At 43.6% G+C, this 25554-nt stretch overlaps 1 protein-coding gene across 2 annotated transcripts in view; it reads left to right on the plus strand.

The window, feature by feature from the left end:
• The first annotated feature begins 13116 nt into the window (after nt 1-13116).
• LOC147032852 (3',5'-cyclic-AMP phosphodiesterase 4C-like) overlaps nt 13117-25554 on the plus strand; it is a 638164-nt gene continuing 625726 nt past the window's right edge. The window contains exon 1 of one of the 2 annotated variants that reach the window (XM_085870771.1): nt 13117-13137. The gene's annotated coding sequence lies outside the window, so the exon portion shown is untranslated. The remainder of the gene's footprint in view (nt 13138-25554) is intronic. The other variant, XM_085870781.1, reaches the window with a different exon arrangement.

The raw sequence follows: 25554 nt of genomic DNA on the forward strand, positions 1-25554 counted from the left end.
GATTACCATGTGTATGCTTCATCAGTGACTTTAACAAGTTTTCTTTGTGGAGCCTTTGGCCATTTAAAAATATTTTGTCCGAAAGCTTCTTGTTCGAAGTGTGGGGAATCGGGACGAGTTGATATTGATTGTGAAACGGTTAACGACTCACAACCTCGTCTGGTGGAGGAGGTGATGCCCAGTGAACCCAACGTTCCCGCTCACACTGGTCCCTTACATAGTGAGGACGGTAAGGATGATTTTGTCACCGTGTCAAAAAAACGTAGATCGTCTGCTCCTCGTGACCCCACAAGCTCTCCCAAGGTAGTTGTGCTGGATACGGTTCTTCTGGTAACTGAGGAACCTCATGGGAATGAAAAAAACGATGGAATGGTTTCCGAGAACGAGAATGTACTTCGAAGTGTACAGTGTGGTCCGGGTCCTTCAGATGGCGGTGAAGTGTCTCTTGGTGTTAATGTACCATGTGTAGAATGTCGGGAGGTATCAGCGCTCGGGTTTCCTGAGACAGACCGAAATAGTGTTGCGGCTCCATGCGATGTTCCCACCCCAACAAATGATCAACATACAGTTTGTGAGGCCCCGGTAGAGGTTCCCGATGTAGTTGTACAAAATGGTGGATTAGAGGCCCCATCTCATGTTGATGAAAGTGTTAAACAGGACTCGCAAAGTACCACCGTACATCACTCGGTACCCCTCTTAGACGTGTTTGTAAAGGTCCAGGGTGATACTTACGAACCTCGTGGAAGGTTATCTGGTCTGTCTGCTTCAGATGATGACGTGGAGGGGACTGATCTGTCACAGTCATCATCTGATCATTTACAGATATCTTCGCAGGTTATTGTATCCTTTCTGAATGAGACGTTTAGGCAGCGGAATGTCATCATTCATCAACACTTTCCTGACTTGCTTTCCTTCATGCAGACTGCAAAGTGCGTAATTAGGAATTCTGAAGATTTTGAAATAACTAAACCACAAATTCACAGACTGAGGAAGTTTCTTACAAAAGCAGGCTTAGAATGTTCTCAACAGCGGTCAAACCCCACTGATACGGGATGAAAAGGAAGGAAGTGCTTTTTGGCACCTTAAACATTCATGGGGGTTGGTGCTAACCATTTGCGTCGGATCCAAGTTAAAAAGTTGTTGCTTCGGAAACATGTGGATGTCTGTTTGTTGCAAGAAACGCACATAACAGAGACTTCACAGTCTGACTGGCTCTGCCTTAACAAGGGGCTTTGTTTCTTCAGTAATTTGTCTTCTGTCTCGGTGGGTGTTGCCTTTATGCTTCGTCCAGAGTTTGTTCCTGACTCATATAGTTTCCTTGAAATAGTTAAAGGACACTTGGCATCATTGGAGTTCATGTATCAAGGATTTCACCTCACCTTACTTAATGTCTATGCTCCTCGTGAGAGCGGGGCTCGTAAAGATTTTTTTACACATCTGGCTAATTACTTCCATACTTTAGTCTTTGATCACTGTATTTGTATCTGAGGAAATTTCAATTGCACATTTGAACCTAATTTAGATAGGAATACACCAGAACCACATCCTGAATCTCATAAACACATATCTTGTTGTTTTTCATCACTTGGTCTTCTCGATGCTTGGCGCATGCAGCACCGTACAGCATCTCGGTATACATGGTGCCAGTTTGCTAATGGGCTGATAACACTTGCAAGGCTGGGCTGACATTAACTCCACTTTTAGAAATGTCCTCATGTCTTGTAACCTCTTTCCTTCCATTTTCTCTGATCATCACTTGGTAGTGCTTGGTTTATCCTCCTCTCAGTTACCGCAAAAAAGTACGTATTGGACCTTCAATACCAGCCTGTTGGAGGATTGTTTTTTTTACTGACACTTTCGTAGGTTTTGAGAAAAACTTATCCAAAGTAAACCTTCCTATGCTTCTATCCAGTTATGGTGGGACAACGCGAAAGCTCAAATTCGTGTTTTCTGTCGATGTTATCAGTCCTTTTCCACGAGCAAGAATAAAATTGCTGTTTCACTCTTGGAAACTGAGATTTTGCAGTTGGAGGAAGACTTTGCTAAAGCTGAAAATGACAGAAAGCTTTGGCTATTATTAGAAAAAAGAGCTTATCTCAGAGAATTGATTCATGAAAAAGTCATGGGGATGTCAGTTCGACTCAGAATCCAAAATGTGAAGTTTTCTGACACCCCAAATAAAAGGTTTTTCCAGTTAGAAGGGGTTAAGAAATCCCAAAGGCAGATTTTCTCCTGGTTGGTTGCTCAAGGCACTATTATACAATATGAAAGTGATGTTAGAAGACTTGTGAAAAATTATTTTTCTGATTTATTTGCGAAGGAATCTGTGTTTAAAGATTGTGTTGATGAGATGACAAATCATGTTCCTTCTTTGAGTTGTGGTCAGCGTCAAGCTCTTGAAAAGCCACTTACCCTGGAGGAACTCAGCATGGCTCTGAATAGCTTTGAACGTGGAAAAGCCCCTGAAATCGACGGACTTCCAGTGGAATTTTTTTCAGCATTTTGGGACATCTTAGGTCCAGAAGTACTGTTGGTTCTGCAAGAAAGTTTACTTTCTGGCATACTGCCTCTCAGCTGTCGAAGAGCGGTGATTTGTCTTCTCCCAAAAAGCGACGATCTCCGTCAAATCAAGAACTGGTGCCCCATCTCATTACTATGTTCTGACTACAAACTCTTTTCCAAATTGTTGGCCAATCGGCTAAAACTTGTCGTCGGGACTCTCGTTCATCATGACCAGAGCTACTGTGTTCCCGGGAGATCAATCTCTGATAACATCTTTTTAGTTAGAGATTTGATTGATTGTGGTCTTAACGAGGAAAGGGGGGGGGGTGTTGGTTTGATTTTCCTTGATGTCAAAAAGGCTTTTGATAGCATTGATCAGTTTTATATTTTTCATATGTTGCAAAATTTTGGTTTGGGTGAAAGGTTCATTAGTTTTGTTAAGTTGTTATACAACAATATATCTAGTTTGTGTAAGGTAAACGATGGTCTCTGCTCTCCCATTCAGGTTCAGAGGGGTGTTTGGTAAGGCTGTCCATTGTCAGGTTTTCTGTTTAGCCTTTCTCTTGAGCCATTACTAATTAATCTTAGGAACTCTCTTTCTGGCTTTGTACCGTCACCAGAAGAACACCCTATCGTCATGTCTGCATATGCTGATGATGTCTGTATAGTAATTAAAAATGATCACGATCTAACCACTCTTCTTGGATCTTTACATAAGTTTCATCTTGCTTCACATTTGCAGTGTAATTGGAAAAAAGAGTCAAGCTCTCTGGGTGTCCTCAGCTCAATGTATATCCGGTGGGCTTCCCTTAGTGCCAACTCGGTCTCTTCCAAAACATCTAAGGTGGACGAGAGAGGGGGTGATTTACTTAGGTGTTTATCTTGGCCCTCACCAGTACTCCCTTATTAACTGGGAAGGAGTGGTAGATCACGTAACCAAACGTCTCAACAAATGGAAAAGGTTCCTTCCGCAAATGTCTTTCAGAGGTCGTATACTAATTATTAATACTTTAGCTACCTCTGTCTTGTGGCACAAATTCATCTGTTTACAGCCACCACACAGCTTGCTTAAAGAGATTCAACAGATACTGGTTAATTTTTTCTGGAATGGTTATCATTGGTTGCGGTCAGATTTACTCTGTCGCCCCTTGTCTGATGGTGGCCAAGGGCTCATTGACGTAAAGTGTCATCTGATGGCCTTTCGGCTGAAGTCGATACAACGAGCGATCAATGTGGAAAAACTGCCCTGGCGCCCCGTAGCACAACGAATATTGAGACAAGCTGGATTGCTCGGCTACGGCCTTGAGTTGTTCCTAATTGAGTCAAAAAATATTGACACGTCTCACCTTCCTCTGTTTTACCAGAGTCTGTCGAATGCTTGGCAAGCAGTCGTGGTGACCCGCCAGAGGGATTTGGATGATATTAAAATGTTTGTGGGAGAACCTCTATTCCTCAACCCACTCCCAAAAGCCATTGTTTTTTTTTTTTTTACAAAACTTCATTTCAGCTGGTATCAAAAATGTTTGGCATCTTCGCGACACGTCCAATTGTTGCTGGAAGTCTGTTAAAGAAATTGCTGAAATCACTGGCACCAGGTCGTTAAGAGCTGTCGGTAAAGTACTTGTAGATGTCATCCGTACATCCTTTAAACTTGGGTTGAAGTCGAGTACGGAGGTCCAATGGACACCCCATAAGCCTTCACTTCCGAGCTTACTTCTCCAATTCGCTGGGGTTACTCCATCTCCAGTCAGTATTGCTTCCTGTTTATTTAGTAATGTTGACAGTAAATCAATTTATCGTTTTTGTCTTTCTGTTATTATAAATACCTCTGCAGTAGGAGTACTGAGATGGAAAACGCTTTTGCCGTATGCCACCCCTTCTGAACCTGCATGGGAATCGATGTATTGCACACCAATAACAAAAAGGTCAGGTGACTTGCAATGGAGAATTGCACTGGTCACTGCCAACAAACACTTTTGTCAACCGAATTGATGTTGCTGTATCAGTGCTTTGTCCCTTTTGTAACATCACTGAAGATTTGTTCCATGGATATATTGATTGTGTACGATTGTGCCCCCTTTTTCTTGAATTGAACAATATATTTCATCGGGTAAATGTCCCCTTTTCACTCCAGTTTTTTTTTATTTTTGGCCTCAGAGTCAATTCCGGTACTGAAAAGTTGTTAATGTTTTTGAACTATTTTATCGGAGGCAAAAATAGCGATCTACCTGTCGAGGAAAGCCAAAGTGAAAGGCAAACCTTTTGAGCAATGTAACGTGATTTTGCATTTCCAATCCCTGGTTTCAACTCGTTTGAAACTAGAATTTATTTATTACAGAAATAATGAAAATATTAATACCTTTGTTGAAACTTGGTGTGTTGGTAAGATGTGCAAGGTAAATTAAAATATATTAAATCTACGTGTAGTGTTTTTCTTTTCTCTCGCTCTCTCTCGCTCTCTCTCGCTCTCTCTCGCTCTCTCTCGCTCTCTCTCGCTCTCTCTCTCGCTCCCCCACCCCTCCTTGTTCCCTTCCTCTCCCCCTTTCCCCCATATCTCTCCCCTCCCCCCTCTTTCTCTCTCCTCCCCTCTCCTAGTATTCCCATCAGCAAAGCAATGGATGGTATCTGCTGGTAAATAATAAGTGGAAAACAAATTTGGGGTACAATCAGAATAGTCTCCCTGCTGAATATGCTCAAGCAATTGCAAACTAAAGTGACAAGTCAAAAACTAAGAGGAGCTTAAATCAACAATGATATCAATATCAGAAAAGACCATCTTGCTGATATCCTGATTTGAGTGGACTGGTTTAGCAGACTTGCTCAGTACAAATGTCATGCAAAGTAAGCACATATACAAAAGGGGAAGGGCACTCGGTAGAGTGCATACCTCTGCCCCATAATGTCTGATCCACAAGAACATATCTGGCCAAATACATTTTTGAAATATCGTTTTTGAGCCCTATCTCTTAATGGTGAAGAATCACTTAAAATATTATTATCAGATCCGGATCTTGACCAAAATTGAATCAATTCTTCCTTATCACACACCCAACATGTCCACCAAGTTTCATCCGAATCCGGCCACAACTTTTTGAAATATCATGGTATATATCGTTTTTGGCTCTATCTCTAAATGGTGAAGAATCAGTTTAAAAATCATAGGAGTCGGATCTGGATCTGGATCTTCACTAAAATCTAATCAGTTCGTCCTTGTCATACGCCGAACCTGTCCACGAAATATCATCCGGATCCGTCCACAACTTTTTTTAAGATATCTGTACACAGACAAACAAACAAACAAGCAGACAGAAAGGGGTGAAAACATAACCTGCTTCACCTTCGGTAGCGGAGGTGATAATGAACCAAAACTAGTGGTCTTTTAGGACCCGAGACAGAATTTACTTGAAACTCTAATGTGCAGCAAGATGGAATCTAAAAACAGCATACAAATTTATTACTGCCACATATAGGTAAACAAACAAATCCATGAAATACATTGTGTAACTAATATAGAAATATCACATCAAACTTTAGGACTGGGGTCTGAAAAGACTGGTAGGATGAAGGTTAACCATTTACCGACAATTGTTTCTTCAGCCGCCATTTTGTTTATCATTTTGAAGGTTGAGGATGGAAAGTACAGCTTGGTATCCTAATTTTTTTTTGGATTCAGTACCTGCAAATTAGGCTAGAAACATACGTCACCAACTTATACTCAGAAATACCCCTTCAAGTACATATATTTTTGAAATCTTATCTCGTCTAATATCCCTGCTTGATGGGTCGATATCAATACATTTATGCCCGGCTCTTCGGGAGTCTTGCTGGGATCCTCGCAACCTCTCTGCTCTCTCCCTCATTCACCACCTACCATTCTCTGTGTGGCACTCCTGCCTCTTGACTCGACTCACTTCAGCTCCTTAACAAACTCTCCTGTCAAACTTGACATGCTGAGCTTCTCAATCTAACCCCACCCCTCCACTCTTATTTACGCTGCAACCACGTGCTGATTGGTTCTCCACACCAGCCACTTGAACCTTTGACATGCCCGCCAGATGAAAACACATAGACAGATGACAAAAGAATAGTATGGGGTTAAGGGGGATAGCGGGGGCTTAGACACAAACGGAAGGAAGGGGTCACGGTTATCATCGCATTGTACAAACGTCCACACATAACCTGTCAATTTTACACTTAAGCCAATGCTTAATGCTGAACATTCATTAATGACGGAACTAATTTATATTGTACTCATTCCCCCCTTTATTGTCCTGCAAAAGTCTATATGTATATACATCGGCTCGCCCCTCCCATCCGTCACACTAACCGCTACCCCCATCTGGGTCGATGTGTCCCGCACTCTCTCCCGTGCACTCGTGCATGCCATGTTACTCGCGCTCCGCACACGTTCTGACACAATCATATCGGGGGCTTGTGTTACCCCAAGAGATCCCGGGGCTTCGACCCAACCCTAAAACTCAGCATGTACCCTTTCACATCACGCGCCCGCTCCACCTCGCACACACTTACTGGACTCGCCTGGTCATGGTCTGCTTCAAGGGAGCGTATCGTCTCCCTTTGTTCCTGAAGGAGGTTATATTTACCCTTACATCGGATCTCGAGATATTCAACAAGCTCAATGTTAACATCCTTCAGCTTCCCTTCCATTTGTGTTTGCTCCTCCTTTACTTTATGGAATTCATCCTTCACCTGTTCCATGTCTCTTTGCGTCTCTGTTACCTCATTTAATTCCTCCTTTATGGCCCCAAATTCCTGGTTTTTCATCTATACCTGTCTGAGTTTATACATTTCTCTCTTAACCGCCATTATTTTATTTGTCACTTCTTCCTTACCCGTCTTCATCGTGGTCCAAAGCACCTTTCACATTCTCCTTCAACCCATTCATTTCCTCACGTACTGTCCTGATCTGATTTGTGAAATTCAGGTCCATGTTTCGCATCCCCGCCTTCAGCTCCTCCTGACCCGCCTTCATTTCCGCCTTTACCTCTGCTTGACCCACCTTCATTTCTTCCCTCAGTGTTTGCATATCACTTCTCATTTCATCCCTCAGTTGGTTCTGGCCGAGTTCCATACGTTCCATCATTTGTTTCATTATCTCCATAAACTGGTTCGCGTCCAGTTGCTTTTGCGAAACTGATCTGCTTTTATCGGGTGTGGATCCCATGGGGATTGCTAAGTCATCCATAAGGGAAATTTGATTGTGGGGGTCCACAAGCATTGTTGTAGTCATGGTTGGCCCAAACGTTACTTCTGGGTATGGCTTCAGGGAACGATCTCCCTCAAAACTGTTATCCTGGGCCATGGATTCCTCCAACATTGTTGTTTCAAAAACCCACCTGAACCAGCTCATCTTGATCCGCCATGGTCCGTCCCAATAATTAAATAAAATTTGTATGCTAACGCGCTCTTAATTTTGGGGATGCGTTAAGCACACCCCAGGTTCGAATCCCGCTCCAGACACCAACATTTTCAGGGTTCGTACCACTCCTGACAAAATTGTTGTGGCCCTGGGTCGAAGCGAGAATATCACTAGGGAGGGAAGCTATCTTGGGTTCCCACCAGACTCTGCGGAATCGTAAGCCATCACACACGGCTAACTCCATGATGCGGCGGGTCACTAGTCGACCGTGAACGCCAATAACTCAACCACGTGACTTAAGGTCCTCCATCCAGTTAATCTGGTTCCCTAAAAATAACCATATGATCTAATTACCGGGGAACATGCCCTCGGTATGCCTTATCCGCACCAGGTCACCTTACCGGGTCAGATGCAGCCGAGCAACACTGCTAAGGAACGTACCGGTTCGTAGAACAAATCGTTGTGAGATAAAGTTCTGACTTGGCTCGGATATGGACCATGCTGGATCAATGAAAGAAAAGACAAAAATTAGCTGGGAATATTTCTACACAAGCATTTATTACAGACAGGCGAAGAAAAATATGTGGTACAATGAAAGGATTTATTATTGTATGCAAGCAGGGATCGTAAGGAATTTGTGGGGTGCGACAACAATAACGCAAGCAACTTACCAAAGTGGACACAGAGCAGACTTATCCCAATATATTTCTTCTACACTCTTAACTTAAGCAAGGACAGGCACCTAGACATATGCGCGCGCGCGCGCGCGCGCGCGCGCGCGCGCACACACACACACACACACACACACACACACACACACACACACACACACACACACACACACACACACACACACACACACACACACACACACACACACACACACACACACACACACACACACACACACACCCACCCCGATGAAGAGGAGTTAATCAGAAGAAAGGAGAGGAGATGAGGGCTAACGGTCTCGCAATACCTTGCACGGTTGGCCGACTGTGCTACCCAGTACGGACACTCCGCCATGCGTTCCAAGTTTGAGAGTCGGCACGTTGTCTCCTGCTTGGTTACTGTGCTGGACACGGCGCATGCACCGGTCCAGAGAATAGGCGGGGCCGACAGGCGAGAGGAAGGTAATGGGAGGCGGGGCCAGTAGACGAGAAGGGTGGTGGGTGGAGCCAGTGGTGAGAATCAGCAGGCAGAGTCCGGCGGGTGGGCGGTGGAAGGCAGAGTCAGCACGTGAGGCAGGCAGAGCATCAGGTGAATGTAGAGATCCCAGCTTTTCTAAGGCTTCGCGATCCCCTTTTATAAGCTCCATGGTGTAGGGTGGGGGTGATGACCCAAAGCGATGCCTAGTCACCTGAATTGTGCGCTCCTACTGGACCCTGGCCTCGCACTGCCCGGCTCCTATGGCCAGAAGTGGTCTCATTCGTACATCCGGCGAGACATGGCTGAGCTGCGGAATTGTCTTGCTCCGAACACCGCGACATGAATCGCCCTGCACCGACCTTCCAGGCCATGTTCCGGCGACTGGCTGAGGGTCGCGTCGGCACCACAATTCCCATTCGGGCACCCCCGACACTCTGCGGTTGGTGCTGGTCAATGCGCTTGTTCCATCCATATGCAATGCGGCCCGAGCGATCTGGGCTGTGCATTTGAACCTCTGCATCGAGGCAGAGGTGTGGGATGACCTCTGCCATTTGTGGGAGATTTTGGTGGCCGAAGTGTGAGCGAAAATCAATAGTAAGACGCCATTGTAAATCGGCGCGCAGACCCGAATAAAGATGTGCACCATGCGTGTCACGTACAGTGAGATGGTAATTATCATGGGGCTGCGCGCTTATCTGTTATCGTGCATGTGGTTATCACATATCGGTGATCTTCACAGGCGGCCGCCATGTGCATCCCATAAAGGGTTGAGGTTATTTATCACAGGGCTGTGTGCGTGTCTATTATTGTGTATGTGGTTAGCACACAGTGGTGATCCTCCCAGGTGGCTGCCTGAGCATGGTGCCAGCCCCGATCTGTGTCATGGATTGAAGGAAAGTATTGGATACAAATCATTGTTGAAAAGAAGATAGATATAAGTATTAGGTGCATTTATTTATATGTATATATATTTTTTATGAAGCCCTACCATAATAGACACTGTGGAGGATATCCAAGAGGAGCATTGGTGAGGAGAACCTAGTCATCCACTACCTGTCAGCAGGGATAGTTTGGAGACAGTTTCAACAGGAACTGAAGATGGAAGTAGTCATCTACATCGTAGTACTCGTTTCACAGCCGGTCAGCATAGTAATCCAGGTCATGTGCGTAGATCTGTTCTCGGTGAAGCATTAGCAGCAGGGGTAGATCCAACATACAGTGTTAGCTAATACTGTATTCGTCAGACTCAACTTCTGTTAGTTCAGATGTCAGTAAGCAGCCAAGGGTTCACCCGTAATTGTCTAAGTGGCAGATTTAATTTGAAATGTCAGGGATGACAACATTCAGGCAAGGGAATATTGTTACGAATCTGGAAGCCATGAGCACTCAACATACAGGTCCTATAGCTCAGTTATTTCGATAAGTAAATGTGGATAGATAGCTCCCCATCCCTTGTTTAATGGGTAATTGAATGTACATGCGCTGCGAAGTTACTTTGATTGTCAGGGTTTTCTTTCATTTTTACACCCCTCATAACTACAACAATACCAGCATCACCCTCACCTTTACCTCGCTCTGACTGACGCCATTGCCTACGTGCGTGTCAGCACGTATGTGGGCGTAGCCCACGCAGGATAATGTTCCTCTGCCTGTTTGGAGGGCGGTCTGCAGCGACGGCCATCACACCCCCCCCCCCCCTCAGTCCAATCAACCACCTTGGCAAATGACAGGGCGAACAGCGCATTTTGCGCACCAAAACCGTCCAGTGAGGGAGAGCGGGGAGGGAGGAGGCTCCCCCCCTCCCCCGGACAAGGGTGAATAAGGTTACGGCACAATCGAAAAGAGAGGAGAGTTTTGGTTGTTGGGACGAGCGCTGTACTGAGCTCTCGACTCTGCTCGCATCTCGCTGGCGCCTGGTTCTTCCATCGCATCTTGCTGTCGCCTGCTTCTTCCGACCACATCGCGACGCTGGTTTGGGTCGCTCGTTTCGTCAAAGACCGCACAAGGCGGGAAGGTCCATGTCCTTCCAGGTTTAACCAGCCCCCCTCACTCTGAATGACGTAGCATGGTAAAAGCGTCCGCAGAGAGTGATTGATTCACTCAGAATGACGTAGCATGGTACCACGACCAATAAGGGCGCTTGGCAAGTGGTTTAATCACCCAAGCAAGGATTAAAGTCTCATCTGTGTGTGAGTGTGTCTGTCTGTGGGCCCGTCTGCAAGTAGAAATCGTTAAGTGCTTGCTCGTTGTACATTGCATTTTCTTATAGTCGGATAACTCTGCTCCTTGCGTGCTCCCCCCTTCCCCCCATTATAAATAAACCCATGTGTTAAATGTATCAGCTCGTTTCTGTGGTTCTTCTATTGGTTTGGCGTGGTGTGTGTTGGGAGAAGTAAAGGAGGCTGTTGTTGTCGTAGTGGTGTGCATTTGGGACCGACGGAAGCTCGGTGACCATCCGCTCGGGTCACGCACGGGTCGAGTGCGCATACGGCTCGTCCTGTACGAGTGCTGCGAGGGTGTGAATATCCAGTAGCTTGCCACGTGGGTAGAGGTATTTTTAAGTTTGGCAAATAACCCTGTACCACCTGGTGGAATTATTGACGATTCACGGTCCGGTAAGGGACCCGTATCCTTGGAATTTTCCGAAAGGTACGATCTAGATTCCGGGTGTTCAGTAGAATCGACCCTACTGCTCCACCTAGTGGTCGTGCTCGCAGCCGATACCCGGCCCGCAACAATATAACGGTTAGATGGGTATCGTCCCAATCCGTTTCCATGCATCAGTGAAGTTAATATTTTGTTATAACTGCAACAGCAATTTTTAGCATTGAACTTTGAGAATTTACTTTTTCAACTTTTTGAGATATTCTGCTCAGACAGACAGACCCCAACCAGAACATACATAGAGATGAAAACATAACCTCCATCCACTTGAGGTGGCGGAGATAAAAATTAAGGGATGATCAAAGGCCAGAGCCGGATAATATGCAACTAACAAGTGTTTTGAGGGAGGTGACATAACTAAGTGTGGTGTTAGCAGATATCTTTATCAGCTCAGAGTCGGGACAGGTATCATCGGATTTGAGAGTCGCAAATGTAACACCATTATTGAAGAAATGTAACACCAGATATGATGTGTAACAACTATACACCTGCTAGCTTGAATACTGTTGTCGGTTAAAGTGCTGGGGACATTAATTATGGAACAAATAGGGAAACATTTGAATAATTTTAAGTTGAAGGTAGTCAACATAGATTTACCAAAGGGAGATAATTTTTTAATAAATTTATTGAAGTTCTATAAAGTAGTTTCTGCTTGGGTCGATGAGGGGTGTGCTGTAGTGTATCCAGACTTTCAGAAGGCATTTGATGAGGTACTGGTGGCATCATGGAGATAGAGAGGTATGGGGCATCTTGGCTTGTGTGCATGGTAGGTAGAGCCTGTGCGTGGATGGGTGACGACACTGGGGTCGGTGCATAACGGGTATAATGGCCCGAGTGGCCTCCTCCTGCACTAAAGATCCTTGTTTATCGTTGTGCATTAATGTATGATTGATCATGATATGTACCACTACCACTTAACCCTCCCCAACCACTTTTCGCTCCTCTCCACTGCATACACCATGCACCTCTCGTCCTTAACTCCCTGCTTGATCAAAAAAGGAAGCTCAGGGATGAATCGAAGACACGAGCCGGGACTCAAAAACCTCGATTCACTAACATTCCGACTTTGAGAATGAAATGATCCATCATGTCGTGTCGATCGAACTCGGTGTGCAAGAAGGGAGATGATATTAAAAGATACATCCAGAGGCAGCATGGAGAGGATGGGGGATGCTCGAGTCACGGTTGTACGTTTATTTTGGCAGTGCTGGGAGTGTGAGTGTGATGGAGTTTATGGGGGTGGAGGGGGACAAAGGGGAGGGTGCTGGGACTGTCGTCGGGGTGAGAAGCGCTGTTTTTGCGTGCAGTGAGCGAAGCCTGGTGCAAGCAAATCGGTGCTTCGTCGCCTTCGCATCGAGCCAGATCACCGGACCCATCGCGAACCCTTACTGGCACGAAGCACACGCAAGGCAGGTGCTGCCCTGCTCACCTGTTGCCACAAGGTGAGCTCTTTCTACGCCACTTGGAGCGGTTGTCGTTGCGCTTGTAGTCGTGCTGTGATATTTATCGTGAGTGAGAGCACGTGACGAGGTGCGAACGTTTGGAACCTTTATTTACCCTGGTGAAAAAAAAAAACCCCAACCTCAAACCGAGTCAAGGACAGGTGTACCGCAGGGATCGGGTTACACAGGAGCACACGTGGCAGGAGATGAGCAACTTTGATGGCTTGTCAACCTTGTGTTTGTAATCGTGTCATTGCTGCTGAGCCTGTTGCCTTTTCCTTGATCCGTGCTGTTCACATTTACGAACAGTTCAAGCGCAGCGGCAGATTAGGCAGTTTTGTGCAACTATTAAAACGGTAATTAAAAACTTCTTTCCAACCTTTCTAGGTTCCAATATGTAGGATGATGATCTCGCTGAATTCGGTCGAGTGGTGATTTCTTCGTCCAACGGCAGGCGTTGGGTCCGAGTCCCCTATGGCTGATCAGTCATCATATCAACCCCGAAGTTGGCTGGGATAGTGACCAGCCTACTCCAAACACCTCTCCACATGAGTTGATGGAGACATTCTCCCTGTCTTGATGAAACCAGCATAGTTCAGGCAATTGCAGGATGAAGCCCTCTCTCCACTCATGTAGAGGGTTCTAAGGGTGTTTCCGTCTGGTTTACTCGCTGTAAAAAATAAATACTGACCACGCCACCTAACCTCGGGTTGGTGAGAGTGAGCAGCCACAGCAATCAAGCCCACAGCATCTGGTGAAGAATAAACGAGAACGAGCAATGAGAGATTGCAGACCCTCGCCAGGAATTGTTTCGTGCGGTTATTTTGTGTGGTGTATATTGTGTGGCCTATGCATGCTGGTGTGGTTGTGTGGTGTGTAAATTATGCATTGATGACGTATGTTTGTGTTCACACAGCAGATATACAGATCTTTTTTGGTTATATCCCATAGATTCACGTTCCAATCGTATGAACTTTTGTGATTTGCATACGTATTTTGTAGATACACGTATTTTGTAGATACACGTATTTTGTAGATGCACGTATTTTGTAGATACACGTATTTTGTAGATACACGTATTTTGTAGATACACGTATTTTGTAGATACACGTATTTCGTAGATACACGTATTTCGTAGATACACGTATTTCGTAGATACACGTATTTTGTAGATACACGTATTTTGTAGATTCACTTATTTTACCGACATCGACATTTTTGTAGTACTGTTTGCACTTTATGGACAAACTCACATTCTAATATGAAGTACTTTATAGACGTAATCACATTCTAATTATACATACTTTATCAATGTACTCACATTCTAATTGTACATACTTTATAGATGTAATTGTACATAATGTATAGATGTACTCACATTCCAATTCTACATACTTTATAGATATACTCACATTCTAATTGTACATAATTTATTGATGTACTCATATTCTAATTATATATACTTTATCGACGAACTCACATTCTAATTGTACTTAGTTTATAGACGTACTCACATTCCAATTCTACATTCTTTCTAGATGTACTCACAATCTAATTGTACATAATTTATAGATGTACTCACATTCTAATTGTACATACTTTATAGACGAACTCACATTCTAATTATATATACTTTATAGATGTACTCACAATCTAATTATACATACTTTATGGATGTACTCACAATCTAATTATACATACTTTATGGATGCACTCACAATCTAATTATACATACTTTATAGATGTACTCACATTCTAATTGTACATAATTTATAGATGTACTCACATTCCAATTCTACATACTTTGTAGACGAACTCACATTCTAATTGTACATAATTTATAGATGTACTCACACTCTAATATTACGTACTTTATAGACGCACTCGCATTGTAATCGTACCTATTTTATAGATGTAATCGCTCTAATATTACGTACTTTATAGACGCGCTCGAATTGTAATATTACCTATTTTATAGATGTACTCACATTCGTCGATAAAATACATATTTCATTGAGGTATTCAGTTGAAAACAAGATAATGTGTCATACTGGCTACCACCAGGTGGCGTTTGTGGCCTATGTCAGCACATAATGTGCGGACAGACAGACAGACAGGGAAGATGTGCATCGCACCAAGGGTGTATGAGGCGTGAACAGCTGGGCTTGGGGGGGGGGAGGGTGATGGAGGGGGAAATGCCCCCCGAAGCCAGCGTAGATTTTAAAATTTGGTCATAAAAATATCACAATGATAAAATATCATGAGATGACAGAAAGGTTGCCTGTGATGTAAAAACTCATGCAAATTGTCTAATATTTGACCATTTTTGCAATTGTCAATCGTTCCCCTTTTGGGGTTAAAATTTTAGTAATAATACGAAAAATAACTAATTTATTATACATTTGGCAAGTGGAAGCTCTTCCCGTCTCCTGAGGGTTCGTCTGCCCTCAAGAACTTTTCAAATGACTATTTCCATCCTTGAATGTGTGTCACCCAAATCACGCACACACAGAAACACAAATGGTTGATGGTAGGGCAATCTCCAACACGTTATGGTGGGGGCGAAGAAGCTGTACAGGGCCCTGGGACCTCTGACGATCTGATCAGAAGGATTCTTAACGACTTGCTGTTCGTGTTGCTGGATTCTGTCTACGGAAGGTTGTACTACTTATGCGGAAACCTTCCGTGACTCCAGGATTTTGTGAGCAGGTATGTTCTCTTTCAAGGGCCTTTAACAGCTTTCATGGGAAGTTGTGCGATGTCTCAGGACTTCTTAGGGGAGGATCATTGAAGGGGCTTTAGTTGTTTATTTGTCGGCTGTTTGTGTCACCCAAGAGCTATTATTAATAAACCAGGAAAACAACAATTATGAGTTAACCATTTTGAAATTGCTCTTCATTTGCTCAATTCCTTAGTTTGCTCAAAAGTATTTAAAATGACAAAAAAGCAATCACCCTGTGAAATGGCTGGCTTATTATGGCTGGCCTTACGTTGGGGGGGGGGGAGGGGTTTCCTAAAAATACATATGCAGCACATTGCACAAAGGCTTTCTCGAAATGACATTCATGACGTCATTTTGAAATGGGTTGCATTGGGTTGTGCTATGACTGTGGGACACGCATGGTGCACTGGCTGCATTGGATATGCTTTTAATCCCTATTTGTTTGTTAGAAGGATATCTCAAAAAGTTGTGGACAGATTTGGACCAAACTTGCTACATGAATAGGGCAGGATGAATTGATTAGAGTTTGGTGACAATTGTGATCTGGAACCTGGAACTTTTAGCACGTTTCTTTACCAATAGTCCATGCACTCTCCCCCGCAGGGAGCAAGGGCTGGGGGTGGGTGGAGCGAGGTGTGGCGAGAAGGGGGGATGTAGATAGGACATCTGGTTTTTTGTTTTTACTTGTTCTATGGCTCATAGTGGACACATACACATACACATACACATACACATACACATACACATACACATACACATACACATACACATACACATACACATACACATACACATACACATACACATACACATACACATACACATACACATACACATACACATACACATACACATACACATACACATACACACACACACACACACACTGTGGGGCACGCATGGTGCACTGGCTGAATTGGATATGTTTTTAATCCCTATTTGTTTGTTAGAAGGACATCTCAAAAAGTTGTGGACAGATTTACACACTCACACTCACACTCACACTCACACTCACACACATGGACAGACAAATGAATAACAGCCTCTGAGGTTGGGGAAGTGACAACACTTCCTCGAGTACGTCTGTATGCCAGCGAAGTATAAATTCTGGAAAATCTGTAGCTGCTCCCCTAAAAAAACAATTGGCGAGTACACCTATGCATACCACAATACCTGCAAAATCAAAATAAACAATTGATGTCATGGAAACAGCAATTTGGTAATTTGGAAAATTTGACTTCTCAAGTATTTTACATGATGGAATGTTTTGCGTAACAAGTTTGGTTTGATACATTTTCTAATCGCTAAGGTGTTTTGCATGTTTTGGATGGCATTGACCTTGACCTTTGAGTACTTTTCAGCAGATTTTATACACATATACCACACAGACATACAAATAAGCTGTGTAAGTTTCAATGTGATATCTTGAAAGATGCCTGAGGTTTGGCAATAAAAATCACAAAAAAAATCCCATTTGATTATAATGGGGTGAAATTGTTGTCATAGACACCGTTTTCTCTTTGCTATGCGGGGCTTTTTCAATGCCATGTGGGAATTTTCCTGATGCCACAAACCAAGATGAGCAAAACCTGAAAAAAAAAAGAAAGACAAAAGTTAATTAATTAATTATATATTGTGCCCTCTTCACTTGGTACTGAGGTAGTTTACCAATGGGAGGCCTTTTGATTAAGATGGGCAACCCTCAAGTGTTATTGTAGAAGGCCCTCAGACAGAAGGTCTGACGGGATCTTAAGGGACTAAGAGTTCTCATCGGGGGATATCATGTCTTCAGAGTGTAAGCGTCCGAAAGGGTATAAAGTGTCTTGAAAGGTCCAAAGGGTATAAGGGGTTTAAAATGGTCTAAAGAGGTCAAAAAGGGGTAATGGCTCTAAAGGTCTACATGTCTAAAAGGTACATTCCCAATAGTCCATAATTAATAGATGTCGATGTTGTCAACGATACACAGTTCGAACACTTAAGTTGAAGACCAACACATTGATGTGTTCAGTTCATGTCTGGAGGTAACTGTGGTGAATAGAAATTGCTTATTTTATGTTTTCTTATTTATACGAGCAAATACCCTCTGTTGCTTCGCTGATGGTAATACTAAAGGGAGGAGGGAGAAAAAGAGGGAGGAAGATGAAGAGAGGGGTGGGGAGAGTGAAGAGGTGGAGGGGAAAGGAGAGAGGAGTGAGGGGAAGTGAGGAGGGAGGGGAAGTGAGGAGGGGTGGGGGAAGGGAAGACAGGATAAGGTGAGAGGAAGGGAAGGTCGACATGCAGTGGAGCGTTAATTATGATTCATACTGTTTCATCAAAATGATTCTGCATATAACAGTGAAGATGGAAACAAAATAATGTCCAACATCTATTTTCTACTGGTCATACTATAAACACAGTCTGGAGACAAACTCCTGTCCAGACAATTCCGGAGACAAACTCCCATACAGACATAAATACTGCTCAGACGCATCAGGAGAGCAAACACTTGCTCAGGGTGATGGAGCACAAACTGCATGCTCAGGGTGATGGAGCACGAACCACTCGCTCAGGGTGATGGAGCACGAACCACTCGCTCAGGGTGATGGAGCACGAACCACTCGCTCAGGGTGTTGGAGCACGAACCACTCGCTCAGGGTGACGGAGCACGAACCACTCTCTCAGGGTGAAGGAGCTCGAATCACTCACTTAGGGTAATGGAGCACGAACCACTCGCTCAGTGTGACGGAGCACGAACCACTCACTCTGAATGACGTAGCACGGTAAAAGTGTCCGCAGAGAGTGATTGATTCATTCAGAATGACGTAGCATGGTACCACGATCGATAAGGGTGCTTGGCAAGTGGTTTAATCACCCAAGCAAGGAATCCAATTAAATGATTGATAAGGAACGGTTGGCCAGGTTGTCGCTGCATTCCATGAAGGATCCCTTTAACTTTAAATCCGGTCTTCACCGCACATACAGCAGTTAATTAAATAAAATGAATTAATGAAATAAAATGACTTTATCCCCAAAAGAGTTGCAGCTTAATGCAGAACAACCCTGGAGATATCGCAATGTTCAATCACCCATGAAATAAACATTGCAGAAAATATGCCATTTTGCCTGCTTATCTGTGAACGTGTCGTGTGGTACATCGGTTGGGGGTCCACACAAACGTCATAACTTTTAAAAAAACGTCAGTTTATTTTTTTTTACCAGATTTGCTTTGATTCCAGGTAGATCACCTCACAAAACCTCTGAAAATATAGACACAGATCTGGTAGACGTTATGGACAGGCAGTCCCTCTGGGGGACAGGACGTGAGGTCTTGCAGTGAATGCATTAAATCATATAGCTCAATGAAACTGGTTAATTTTGGCACATTCCTAAATTTTTTGTTCACTCAATATAATTCTCCAAACAATAGAAAAAGAAAATTTTTATGCTTTGGAAATTTCACATTTTCCTATGTATGTATGTATGTATGGAGGAGGGAATAGTAGTCTTGCTTGCTTAAAGGAAATGGGTATATTGGCCTTAATTATAAGACTCATAATTTCTTTAAATTATCACATTTTACAACAGATTTCAACACTTATTTAGTCCGGATGATATCCGGTCCTCAAAATCGAAATAATGTTTTGATTATATACTTTAATGATTTATTGAGAGTAGATCATGGAAAATCGTATCATATAATGCATGAAATCGCTCCAAGCTCCCAATTTGAAAACAAGAGCACTTACAAAAGTGATGTATACAGCGATTCATAACTGTGATGAACAGGCATTCGATATGAGTGAGGATGGTGAATGAAAAAGAAAAGCTTTATCGTTAAGAAATCGTTGCAGCCTGATCCAAGTCGGAGCATGGTTGAGCAGGCCAAAAAACTTGGCGGCTTCAGACCCCAGGGAGGTTACCCCGGAATCGCCTTTCGCCCCAGAGAGCGAGGTGGCCGAGGATCGCCTGATGAAGCATATAATTAAATAATTCCGTTAATTATCTTCAAAAGGGTTGTTTTAATGAACCCAAACACCCAATTTTCACTCTTGCACTTCCTTGGAGTTTTCTTTGTTTGCATGCAAAGTGTCAGGCTGCTAGGTTTTATAGTTTTGGAGTTGTGGAGGAGACACACACACACACACACACACACACACACACACACACACACACACACACACACACACACACACACACACACACACACACACACACACACACACACACACACACACACACACACACACACACACACACACCCTTTTATTCGTATTGATTATGTTTCATTTTACTTTGTATTAATCAGTGTCCAATTGTATGGTGACTCTTGCCTATAATGCATTATTGTCACACACCAAACCTGTCCACCAGGATTGTCCGAATCCGTCCAAAACCTTTTGAGATATCCTGCTCACACACAAACAAACAAACAGACAAACAGTGGTTGAACTAGAATGGCACTCATTCGAGCGCATATCTCCACCAGGCTGAACAGTTTATATTTTGTATCCCACTGATAGGTCAGATCCAGATCTAGATCTTCACCAAAATCGAATCAATTCGTTCTTGGCACACACCAAACCTCTCCACCATGTTTCGGCCAAATGCGTCCATAACCTTTTGAGATATCCCGTTCTCAGACAAACAGACGATAAGGGGTGAAAACATAACCTCCGTACATCTTTAGTGGTGAAGGTAAAACACGTTTAACATTTTTGATACAGTACTTGACTCGTCTCGAAATGTCCAATTGAATTGTTTGAAATACGTCGTTGTCCACAATATGTCACTTGTATTTTTGGACATTTTCTTCAGGTTGAAATTCACGCCACAAATTGGTTTTGGCAGGACAGGTTGGTTAAGCATGTGTTCAATGTTAAGAATATGTCACCAACTTGGCGAAATATATCATGGAACAGTGAGAAGATAAGAGCTACTTTTTTCTGGGCTGGCTGGATAGCCGAGAGGTACACATACTCACTTTTTAATCTGTCTCGCCTTGGTTTCGAATCTCGACCCAGCTATAAACTGTCATCCTGGTGTTTCACAGGCAGGGTGATTCATCAATGCGTGTGCTGTCCCTCGGACGTTAAACTGGGGGTCTTGTCAGCCGCTATTAGTTTGTGGATGTTAAAGTTCCCACGGTTTCCTTCGTGAAGAGTATTTGAGTTATCACCAGCACCATGGCCAAATTACAACTTTTGCTCTCACCTGCAGGAGGAACTGCATCAGCATGCACAGCTGCGCCCCAGCAAATGATGCTACCTGTAGCTATTTGCTGCATACGAAATAATAAGAAGGTACTTCAAATTTTTTCATTGTTATGAATGCCAACAAAAGATAGCTTGTTTCTTTCTCGATGAGCTAGTGTGGGTTTGATCTCCATGGCACATACTCGCTCTCATCAACCCACACTTGGCAAATGTGGTGGGTATGCCAAGCCCCTCTCAAAGCCATGTGAGGGAGGCCTTCATCCTGTAGTGGCAGCTTGTTGATGTTTTTACGAATGTCAACAAAGTATTAATGAGAAAATACTTACGAAAAAAGATCTACAAGTCTTCTAAATATAGGAACTGGAAATTGGGACAATAGCAAAGGCAAAGAGAAAAGGATAGAAAAGAGATGGAATGGAAGACTGAAACATGTGCTTGGAAAGGTGAAAGAAAATCTGCAGTTATTGGTTCATTACAAATGATTGAATGATTTGAGGAAACCTCTGCAGAATCAATGTCCCCTGCTGTACATTTTCATCACCACCAGATGTGGTACAAGACGGAGGTTGACAAAGCTGTTTTTAAACTGTCTAAACCGCCATGCAGATTGCACTGAATGAGTGGCTTTATGCTCCATTCTGAAAATAGCAGTAGCAAGCCTCAGGGATTCCATTGTGTTGTCACCGATCACCGTCTTTTGGTGTTATTAAATAGCAGGGCGGCATTACAACTGAAGAACCACGCCACAGCGCAGTGGCAGACATGGTTTGCCACGTGTGCACAAGTTCCATGCATGCCACATGCCACATCAGTAAAGAAATTGCACAAATGTCCCAATTTCTCTGTACAAGGCGAACCTGATTGATTAGGTGCATTTGCTGTTACCTTCCAAGAAAGAGGCAATGATGAGTGGTTTCCCTTGACTGCTTTGGCTTTAAATTGGAAGACCGTTTATTCTTCAAGTCGTAAACACAAGTAGCCTGGTTGAAGCAAAACAGTGCAGTGCCACGTGACATCTCAACTTCAAAACTTCCCCCCATGCAAATAGTTATCTTGGAGAATGCTTCCAACTGATATAAACATTCTGTAATACCAGCACATTATTGAGTTGTGGTTAAAAAAAAATAAAATACAACCTTTCAATCCATTCCTATGTAAGTTCTACGTTGAATAAGCAACAGAAATTTAATATATGTACATTTGGTGAAATTTAAAAGGAAGTTGCGTTGACTTGGGTTTCATCCTCTGAGCGGAGAAAACACAAGTCTTGTTTACACTGCGTATTCATGTGTAAAGGAGCCAAGGAGGCCTCCCGGGATGGAGCGTTTATACTTTACCTATTCGGCCATTCAAGATTCCAACCCAGCACAACCAGAGAGGTACAGTCGACCCTCCGGCAACAGTAGCTAAATTAAACGTTATCATGTCCCAAAATTTCATCACACTTTGCCAATGAGTGTGTTTTGTATTGCAAAAATGGCAGAAGTGTCTTCATCTTACCTTCAAGTGTGAGAGACAGAGACAGAGACAGAGAGGAAACCCCCGGAAAACAGCCTTAAGATCTTTTGTGCTGCAATTTTCTGCCAAAATTTTATATGCATTCTTGAAAATACTATCTTGTCACTCAAACAAACATCTGGAGAGCATTATGATCTCGTGAAATTACGGCAACAGGAAAGACATGAATAAAATGTATTTGTTAGTGTGAAGTAGTTTCGGGAAACAAGCTCGTCTGGATGCGTAATGTGTAAACACTTCACAACATTCTCAGATGCCCTCGGTCATTCTGGCTGGGTCAGCTTGGACTCTACTTTAAACGTACCTCGAGTGGAGGAGATTATGTTTTTAGCTTGGAAGAAAATATGTTATCATTGCAGTATTCCATCCATCCATTGGGACTATTATCTGTGCAGAGCGTTGGTGCTGCCTAAGCAGACTCCTTGGCTATTGGGCACAATCCTGGACGGGTCGCCACTCCGACACAGTATACCAGCATGCTGGCACTCATTTTGCCGACCTCAAAGGGATGACAGGCCGAGTTAACCCCACCTAGTATTAATTCAACAGCTGAGCGGGATTTTAACTCAGGACCCTGGGATCCCAAACCCACCACCCTAAACATTAAGCCAACACCAGGCATATTGCAGCATTACTTCTTCTCCAACAGGTCAGATTGTTCCCACCTTCTTGTGGGGTCAGTTGGGGACTGTGTTTGGGCCAAGTCTTTAACAAACTGGTGTTGGCTTAGCGATTTTAGCCTGGTGTTGGTTTTGTGGATAGGGTGGTGGTTTGGGATCCTAGGGTCCTGAGTTCAAGCCCCGTTTTCCACTGAATTAACACCAGGGAGGTTGACTCGGCCTGTCATCCTTCCAAGATCAGCAAAATGAGCACCAGAGTACTGGTAGTAGGGGTCCTGCATCAGTGGCATATCCGCACTCCTAACCAATGATGCAACCAGCAGCCAAAAGGCTGCACTTGAAGGGAAGGGGTACTGATAAATTTTATTCAATCTGGTATTGGTGTGGCCTTGATGTAGTGCAAGCATGATGGGCCGAATGGCCTCCTGCGCATAATTTCTTTGGAAAAAAACAAACTGAATGGCAAGGCCTGATGTTTAATTGAAGGTGGCTGCAATATGCCATATTCACACGTGTATAGTTTGCACTTTGTTACCCCAATTTTTCTTTTTGAGTAAGCCATGCAAATTAGATACGGAATGTCTGCATTGTTGGGCCATATCGCTCGTAATTATTGGGCCACAGAAGGTGTATTAATTATTGGGCCATACCGCTAGTGACGCCTCATATTTCAGTTTGCAAATATTCTTCCGTAAAGCCAAAAAAAGACCGATTCATTGGCATCTTCATCAAAAATTATGAGGCAGTCTTCAGTTGTGAGATCCTCCAAATCATTGAAATACAAGTCTTGGTCATCACCGTCATCTTCCATCTCACTTTCCTCGCCGGAATTGCACGCCTTGCCGGGTGCAGATCAAGCCACATGGTTGCTTAAGCATTACTCCCAAACAAGAAAGCAAATAATAGTTTGTCTTATTTGTAAACAATTAAAAAACGAATGCCTCACTCAATAGTATTGTTGGGTGATTAGCCATGTTGTGGATGGACAGTATTGTGGATCTGGATAGTGGGGTTGAGTCGGCTTTCTAAATTTTCAGATGACACAAAGCTTGGAGGTAAGATAGATAGCAGTGAGGACAGGTGATCACATTCAGGAAGGTCTAGATTCTTTAATAGATTGGAGAAAAAAATTGGCAGATATAATTTAACATTAATTTAACATTAATGTTCTCAAGCTCACCTGGATCAAAAGCAACAGTCACTCAAACCCCCTACACACCCCCTTAGACACTGTTTTATTTTTTAATGCTGTAAACATACTTTGGCACATCACGGGTGATGAAGGTTGTGGTCAAGTTTCATCGAAATCATGTGTGTAGTTTCGGAGAAGAGAACAAACATTATTTTGGGGGATCAACCCCCCCATAGACCCCATGAATGAGCGCAGATTTTGATGCGGTCAATACACCTTCGTTAGGCATCAGATGTGAAGCTTGTAGCCAAGCTTACTCAAAATCATGTGTTTGGTTCAATGGATAATGACTGAAGTGTTTAAGGACTCACTGACTCACTGACTCACTGACTGACTCACCTGCGGACACTGCACGATCGCATAATCTCACCAGAATGAAGACCAGGTGAGCTAATAATGTAAGGTTCCGGGGATGGGTAAGAATATTTAAAATATGGATTACATGTTTCTCGGAGCAGTATTGGAGCATGTCACACCGGAGAAGGATCTTGGGTTACAAAGACGGTTTACTTTTATGTTTGGCGTCACTCAAGTACAACACCCAATCAGCGGCATTGACTTCCTCCACGAGTTCGCCCTCCTGGTGGGTCTTAAGACCAATGGCTTCCTGGATTCGACCGCGTTAGCTACTATCCAAGCCTGTGTCGCGTCCGACCACTACAAGCGCAAATTATCAGATTTGGGGTCTGTTTTCACAGCTGTCACAACACCACAAGTCGGCATGCTGTCCACACAACATACAACATCATATTGAAGCCCGTGGACCGGCTGTCTTTGCTAAAGCTCATCATTTGTTCCTGACACACCTCACAGCCACCAAAGCCGAATTCAACACCCTTCTACCACTTGAGATTGTTTTATATTCGCCCAGTAACTATGCATCACCGCTGCACATGGTTCTGAAGAAGAGTGGTGAGTGGCGTCCATGCGGTGATTACCACATGCTCAATACCACAACAATGCCCAACCAGTACCCTGTCCCATATACCCAGGATTTCTTCTCTCTGCTTGCATGGGCCAAGCTGTTTCCAAAGATTGATCTGATGAAGGCCTATCACGAGGTCCCCATGGCAGAGGCGAACATTCTGAAGATGGCCATCATCATACCGTTCAGCCTTTTCGAATATAAAAAAGGCCATACAAATTGTGCAATGCCGCAATGATCTTCCAGTG

Source organism: Eptatretus burgeri, chromosome 2 (assembly GCF_056783735.1).
Source record: "Eptatretus burgeri isolate ZD-2024b chromosome 2, Ebu_testis_v1, whole genome shotgun sequence".
NCBI classification, from domain to species: Eukaryota; Metazoa; Chordata; class Myxini; order Myxiniformes; family Myxinidae; genus Eptatretus; species Eptatretus burgeri.